Below are 5754 nucleotides of genomic sequence, written 5' to 3' on the forward strand. Positions count from 1 at the left end.
GCCATTTTAGGTTTTATTTTTGCTTTAATTTCAAATGAATCGATTTCACCTATGTTCTAATGAATTGATTGCACCTATATATGTTCCAATGAATCGATTGCACCAGAGTTAGAATCAACGACTTCACCGTCAATTGAAAGAGTTGGTTGCTGAATGTAACCACCATCGCCATTGTTATCTCTGATTTTATTATCATAAGGTAAGTTTTCCTTTTAGTTTGCGTATTTGTGAATGGCTTCTCACTCTTGCTAATTGATAGTGGTAGGTGGCTATTTTGTGTTTCATGTTCATCCTAATATACTTTTTTTTTGGCAGAAAATTTGAACTGCGTGGGCCACAACTAACAGTTTTAAGGGTTTGTACGTATGTGTCTGTTAATTATAGCTATGAATGTTGATAACTTTATTGTTGTTTGTCTGATAGTTAGTCATATGAGTGTTGATATTCAACGCATGTGTGTGTCTGTTAATTTTAGCTAATATATGTTAATGTCTTTGCAGTTTGCACACCCACTGAAGAATTCTACCACTCAATCTTGCCTCGTGCTCATTGCTTCCAGGTCCGAAGCCTTTTTTTTTTTTTGGAAAATTGATTCAAAATGCATTGAACTTTCACACAATTCCTATTGTATGCATCCAACTTTAAAAGTTTCTATTGTATGCGTTCAACTTTATTTTTTGTTCTTTTGTATGCCTTAAATGACTTACACAATGGGTAACCGGTTACAAAGTCAATTTTTTGCCATGTTGGATATTAATATTGATATATTTATGCTTAGATGGAAAAAACCCCTTCCATTTCCTTCTCATGTACTGATCAACTTTCCCGCTCAAAAAACCCTACCTGCTTCATAACGTAACGAGGACCCAAAATTGGTGAAAAAATCCACTCGATTTTTGTATCATCTAACTTTCAGAAGGTAACTAGTTACTTTTGTTGCATGATTTTAAGATGTTTCAACACAATAACTTTGATTTTAGGGTTTATTTAAAAAAAATCAGATTCAACAGATTAGTGCTTGATATGATTTTTTTGTTCAATTTTGTTTCATTTTGTACTTTTATTAACTGTTAAAACATTTATTTCAGGATGGTTGGAAGCCCAATTTCAACAAGAGGTTTTGATTTTGATGTTCACCATAGTGGCACGTTTATGTTCAACCCACTTAGGTATGAGAATGGTAGTGTTCTTCCCATCTTTATTGCTAAACTTGAGTTTGATGAATTGCTTGAGTTTTTGTCACAAGAAATTGGTATGCAATTGTCTGGGTTGTATTATCAAGAATCGGGCTCAACACTTAAAAATGGTTTATTTTTGTTAGAGAGCAACGATCATATGAATATAATGTTTGACATTGCCTACTGCTATGGTAAAGTGGATATCTATGTTAACCATTTTAATGATAATTTAAGTGAATATATAGTAAATGGTGAAGGTATAAATCATGAGGAGGATAACATAGAGATGGTTGAGAGTAAATTGGATATTACTGATTTACAGATAGTTGAAACTAAGTTAGATGACACTGAAAGTAAATTGGATGACAAAGATGGAGAAAGTGAGTATGAAAGTGACTATGTAGGTGTAGAAAGTGATACTGAAAGTGATAATGCCTCGATAGATCATTTATCAGAAGGGGAGGAAGAGTTGAAGGAACTTAGGATTTTGAAAGCAAATGCCAAAAAAGGAACAAAACCAGTTCCACAACCAAAGTTAGGTGTTTCAAAAAGAGAAAATGACAACCCAATGATGGATGCAATTGATGAACATGAAGAGTTTATGGAAGAGCTTTTGAAGAAGTTAAAAGGTGAGGAAGCAGATAGTGATCCTTTTAAAGAAATTGTTATTGTTGAAAAGGTGCCAATACATGATGAGAAAACTAATTGGAGATTGAAGAAACCGGTGGTGAGTGAGAGATATATTAATGCAAAACAGTTTAAGGATTGTTTAACTTATTATGCTCTGGCAAATGGCTTCTCAATATGGTATCATAGGAGCTCTGAAAAGGAGGTGATTGCAAAGTGTGGCCAAAGACCACCTAAACTCAAAAATCTAGATGAAGGTAATATATGCTTTCATAACTGTCTTATATGTATATTATATATTAAATATTAATATTAACACTCCATTTTTGATAATTGATAAGCAGGTAAAAAAAGGAAGTATAAGAGATACCCTGGTGTAGATAAGAGTGAAGAACCTAAATGTGATTGGAGGTGTTATGGTAGAAAAATGAAGAATGAAGATTCATTTCAGGTTATTTCTTTAAAAGATGAACACACTTGTGTTAGGAATTTTAGGTTTGGTAGTTTGATTAATTATAAATGGATTGGAAAAGAGTTTGGTGACAAAATCAGGGCAAATCCAAACATAAGGCTAGTAGATATAGCTGACTTAGTGATGAAAAAGTACAAGTGTCAAGTCACTCCTAATCAGTGTAGAAAGGCAAAGGATTGGGCATTATCTGAGTATGAGAAATCAATTGAACAACATTACTCTCTTTTAAGGTCATATGGTGATGAACTACTTAGTAGCAACCCAGGGTCAACAGTTAAAATAGGAGTAACTAATGGGCCTGATGAGAAAGTGTTTTTTGACAGAATGTATGTTTGCTTGAATGGACTCAAAGAAGGATGGAAGAATGGTTGTTGGAGGGTAATAGCTTTGGATGGATGCTTTTTGAAAAAACCTAATCAAGGTGAGTTACTAACTGCTATAGGAAGGGTAATAGCTGTGTATTATTTAACTTATTTTATGGCTTTTAGATATTGGCATGCAATTTTTGCTGGTGTTTTTGAGTTTGAAGTGAGGCATAAAAATGAAGCTTTTAAAGTAAATGAACAAAGAAAAACTTGCAGCTGCAGGATGTGGCAGTTGTCAGGTATTCCATGTGCTCATGCTTGTTCAGCCATATTTGCCATAAACAAATCACCTGAAGATTATATACCAGCATGGTTTAGAAAAGAGATGTACATGAGGACATACTCAGCATATCTTAGACCTGTTGGTGGAATCACAAGTTGGGTACCAAACCAGTTGAACAAACCTTTACCACCAGTAACTAGAACAATGCCAGGGAGGCCTAAAAGGAAGAGAAGAAGAGCTGTACATGAAGGATCAAATTCTGGAGTTAAGATATCAAAGGTAGGAGCTTCCATGACTTGCTCAAAGTGTTTAGAACCTGGCCATAATAAAAGAAGCTGTACAAACAATCCAAAAGAAGAAGTTGTTAAGGCTAGTAATTCTGTTGGAAGGCCTAGGAAGGATGGCGAGCCAAGTGGTGCTGAATAGAATGGTGGCATGAATTGTTTGTTAGTTTTTATGTTGTCTTTTGTAATGTGGTCTATTGTATAGGGTCATGAGATGTATTTTGGCACGAATTGCAGGTGTTTGTGTGGTCTTTTGTATTGGAATGGCATGCCATTGTAATGATGTAGTCTTTTGCTTTGAATTGTGCCATTGTAATGATGTAGTCTTTTGCTTTGAATTGTAATGATGTAGTCTTTTGTATTGGAATGGCATGCCATTGTAATGATGCCATTGTTTGTTTGTATTTTGTTTTTGTATGTTAGACTTTTTTCAACAGAATGTTTGTTCCAACACTTGCACAAAAATACTTGTTTGCAACTATAAGCCCTTTTTGATGCAATTATACATGCTCATCAGTTTCATTGTGACCAAAAACACTTGCACACAAGATAAATCACTTAACATTGAAACATTGAAACCAAAATATGAAGTCATTACATTAGCTTTGAAACATTGAAACCAAAACAATTGCACAATTTCTACTGCATTACATAACACATGAGTTTCATTTTAAAGCCAAAATAGCTACTACAATACATAACACTGCCAAAATTCCTACCATACCTACAAATAACCTATCATAAAATTTGAGCTTCGACTTGAACATTGCTAATTCTTCCAAAAGTTTCAAATCTTCAACATCACGATTACACATACTTTGAGACTTCAATTTCATAATTTCCAAATGCATTTCATACAACAAATCTTTGTAGTGTTGGTTTGGAAGCTCGTCATCAATAAACCAAAAAACTTTACATTTTCTTGGTTTGCCCTGTAAAAGCAAACACCAATTTGGGAAAAAGCTGGAAAAAAAATTAGGGCAAAATTAGGGGAAAATAAACACTTACAAAATTTGGACAACCAATGAATCTTCTTCCCGGATTTTTCTTTGTCCATCCAATACTCTCATACAATCGATTACCACAATCACAAAAGTTTCTTCCTTGGTTTGAAGTCACGGTGTTCTTGGAACTAGATGAAAAAGCAGCCATGTTTGGGTTTTTGGTTTTTACTGTGAAAAGATGGAAAAGAATTGTCAACAAAGGGTTTAAATAAGATGCCAGATAAAAATCCAGCATGGAATAATGATCTGACGTGGACGATGACATGGATAAATTTTTTAGGTAACTGGAAACACATATGATGGTTACCGGTTACTACCCTTCCAATACATACAATAAAAAAAAATATAAAAGTTGAATGCATACAATAGGAACTTTTAAAGTTGGATGCATACAATAGGAATTGTGTGAAAGTTCAATGCATTTTGAATCAATTTTCCCTTTTTTTTTATTACTTACTGCATATTTTAATCTTTTTATCGGTTTTTAGATATAAGAAATTTTATATAAATAATAAATAATCAAAAACCAAAAAGCACTTCATGTTTTGTGTATATTGTTTGTTATTTTCTCAATTTAGGTGTACTAGCATGTAACTATATGAGAATGTACTAATTTGGGTTTTAAGATTCGGATTTACTACAACGAAATATGAAAACCTAAACCTACGAGTTATGTTTTCGACCTGAAAAAGAGGGTTTTTCGTTGGTTTGTTTGTTTTAGTTGATGTACACAATCAGTGTTTTTGAAAAACAAATATCGACTTTTTCATTTTGTTTTATGCAGGAAGCAAAAATTCAAGCATGTGTGAATCTGAAAAAAGCTTGGCAGAAGCTCAATCAAGAAAGCTTGAAGTAAAAAGCCACAGCCGTTTTTTTTTTTGTATTATTGTGAAGTACCAAAGTAATCAACAAAAGTTTGCACCTAACTATGCAGCTCCTTAGGGATAACCCCACTTTCTGCCATTCTGCTTTTTCAAAGGATGGAGGTAAAGTGTTTATTAACCTTTTGTGATTTTAGTTGTTTAGGATCTATTTTGTGCTTAATAGCAACACACACTATAGTATATATAGCATGTATAGTATATATGGTAGTAAATGATAATGGCAGGTATTTTGTTATTTTAGTGATAATTTCGTTTGTACCATTTATGCAGGATTTTAAAATTTTTGGGTACATTGTATTCCTGCAATGTTTTATGTGAGTGAGCTAATGCTACTATGGTGTGCAGGAGATTTTAACATGGTACCTGATAGGCATCTTGGAGCTGCTCAAATTGATAGACTGCATTTTGACCTTATACCTAAGTAAGAAATGCATATGATCTTTGTGTAATTGAATACTTGGGGATTTATATGTATAATTGATTTTTTTGGCCGAGGTTAGGAAGAGAGAAGAAAAAAAAGTTGCTGAAGAAATATCAAAATTATGTTACCAAAAGATATCAAAAAAAAAATATTATTTACAAAAAAATCAACTACCTTTTTTTTTTTTTTTCCTTCACTCTTTTCTTCCTCAACGATATAAGAGACTAACTTTCATAAAATGAACAACCCTTCAATGCTACTAAAAGATGTCGAAAAACATTCACAATGCTTCTATA

At 33.1% G+C, this 5754-nt stretch overlaps 1 long non-coding RNA gene across 2 annotated transcripts; it reads left to right on the plus strand.

Annotated features, from left to right (window-relative positions):
* Positions 1-313: 313 nt before the first annotated feature.
* On the plus strand, positions 314-5460 carry LOC139897996 (uncharacterized). Of its 2 annotated transcripts, XR_011776842.1 has the most exons (5): positions 314-363; positions 501-559; positions 4938-5005; positions 5088-5139; positions 5383-5460. It is a non-coding gene; the product is annotated as an uncharacterized lncRNA (long non-coding RNA). The 2 variants fall into 2 exon arrangements; XR_011776841.1 differs by lacking the exon at positions 314-363 and having other exon boundaries at positions 408-559.
* Positions 5461-5754: the final 294 nt, after the last annotated feature.

The sequence above is a fragment of the Rutidosis leptorrhynchoides genome, chromosome 3, assembly GCF_046630445.1.
Source record: "Rutidosis leptorrhynchoides isolate AG116_Rl617_1_P2 chromosome 3, CSIRO_AGI_Rlap_v1, whole genome shotgun sequence".
Classification (NCBI taxonomy): domain Eukaryota; kingdom Viridiplantae; phylum Streptophyta; class Magnoliopsida; order Asterales; family Asteraceae; genus Rutidosis; species Rutidosis leptorrhynchoides.